This window comes from Nannospalax galili, unplaced genomic scaffold (assembly GCF_000622305.1).
Source record: "Nannospalax galili isolate Female #2095 unplaced genomic scaffold, S.galili_v1.0 scaffold1951, whole genome shotgun sequence".
NCBI classification, from domain to species: Eukaryota; Metazoa; Chordata; class Mammalia; order Rodentia; family Spalacidae; genus Nannospalax; species Nannospalax galili.
The window spans coordinates 356,305-358,442 of record NW_008329136.1 but is presented as its reverse complement, the minus strand read 5'-3'; the positions used below and the strand labels follow the sequence as shown (position 1 = coordinate 358,442).

Below are 2,138 nucleotides of genomic sequence, written 5' to 3'. Positions count from 1 at the left end.
ATCTTAACCACTGAACCATTGCTCCAGTTCCCCTAGTTCTGCGGTGTGTGTTGCAAATGAAGTGGTATGTAGGGGAAAGGGCACCACAAGTAAAACAGTGGGACAAGGGACGGGGAGCAGGAGGCACCAGAAGCATCCGCAGCATGGCTGGAATGGAGCTCTGCTATGAGAGCAGGTGGGTGCCAGGGGCCGTCTGCTGGCACCAGATTAGAGAGAGTCCAAAGTGGGAGGTCAGAGAGCTCAGTCTCTAAGTGCAGGATGGGGGCATGTCTGTGGTGTTTCACCAAGCCATGGAAAATCAGAGGTTCAGAGTTGGTGAGCAGTTACCAAGCGTGGTTGTGCTCCAGGCATGGGTGGGAGAAGAGTCCATCCATAATGTGGCTGACAAAGCAGAAGAGGACAGACAGGAAACCAGCCAGAACTGCTACATGGGGATGCTGCGGTTGGAGAGAAGGGGTAAGGCGGATGTCCGAGGGGTTGTGAGGGCAAGATTGGCAGCACTCTGCAGCCCACTGGGAGTGGGAGGTGGCAAGACAGAGGAGCCCAGGATAACTTGGATCTAGCTCAAAGCGAGGAAAGTTGCTTAAAGAACTCTCACTGGGTTTTTTCTCAGTTAACAGAGTGAACAAGAATAAGCTGTACTACAGTAAGCTGTAAGACCTCCCTTTTAAGGACTTGCATTTTGACAAGTGAAGGAGGCATGCTTACAGCACATTCTGTTCTCTGAGGATGAAAATACTGTTGAGGAGTTAGGATGACTTATGGAAAAAGAACACCTTTGCAGACCAGAATCTATGGCTTATGTTGGAGCTGACCCGACTCAGAACAAAATGAGCAGCACTGTCAGTGTGCGACTCTAAACTGTCAGATAGCTTTTTAATGTGCAAGTTTATCCAAAGATTGGTGGTATCCTAGTGAATCTTAGGGATCTCAGAAACATTATAATGGACTGGAACATTATAAATCCCTAATATTCACAAGGGTCATAATCCTCTCAGAATGTGACTCACAATGGAGGTAATATGACAAGTTACTAAATTGTGTAGTGGTGTGTGTGTGTGTGTGTGTTGTGTTGTGTGTGGTGTGTATGATGTGTGCGTGGTGTATAAATGTATGTGCTGTGGTGTGTGTGTGTAGTGTGATGTGTGGTATATGTGTGGTATGTGTGCTATGTGTGGTGTACGTGCTTTGGGGGGGGGCATATTCATGTGTGCACGTTTATATGCATGGGTGCAGTTGCCCATGCAGGTGCATGTAGAAGCCAGAGGTTGATGTCCAGAATCTTCCTCATTTACTTCTCTACCTTATTTTTTGAGACAGTCTCTCATTTAACCTGGAGTTCACCAAACTAGACCAACTGGCCACGGAGCCTCTGGGATCTGTCTGCCTCCATCTTCTGGTGCTGGGATTACAGATGTGCACCTCCGTACCTGGCTTTTACATGGGTGTTGGAGATCTGAACTCAGGTTCTCATGCTTTGTGCAGCAAGCACTTTACCCACTGAGCCAATTCCCCAGCCCAAGTTACTAAGTCTACATTTGCATTCAACTTTCTTCACCTCTCACTCTTGAATTTTTGATCACCTTTTATCACAGGATTCTGCTAAGTCTGCCAGTGAAGCAAAATCTGAAGTAGGGGCAAATGCTTACCTAATCTCATTTAAACATTAGCTAGTGAACAAAGAATTTTAGGCTCTAAAGAGCCAAACATTCTACATTCCCAAGAAATCCCAGTCAGTTTCTCTCTGGTAGCTTCTCTTCGCACTTGGCTGCAGCAAGCTCAGTGGGTAGGATTCCTCCGAGTGTTGATTCATCACCAAGAGATTTGAGTTAAGAGACTGAAGGAAAATGTTCTGTCTCTGCATTTTTAAAAACATTCACAAACAAGGAAGACGCCGTTGTCAGTTTCAGAGGAGAAATTTCTCCTGGAAGTAAAGCAAGGCCCAGCCCAGCCACTTCATCTCTTACTCTTCTTTCAGAAGGTTATTTATTCTTATTTTATGTGCATGTGTTTTGTCTGTAGATATGTATATATGTGTTATATGCATACCTGGGGTTTGTGGAGGCCAGAAGAGAGCAGTGGATCCTCTGAAACTGGAGTTGCAGAAGGTTGTTAGCCACCATGTGGGTGCTGGGAAT

General features: G+C 46.0%; 1 pseudogene; it reads left to right on the top strand.

Annotated features, from left to right (window-relative positions):
* Positions 1-266: 266 nt before the first annotated feature.
* LOC103734106 overlaps positions 267-2,138 on the top strand; it is a 43,576-nt pseudogene continuing 41,704 nt past the window's right edge.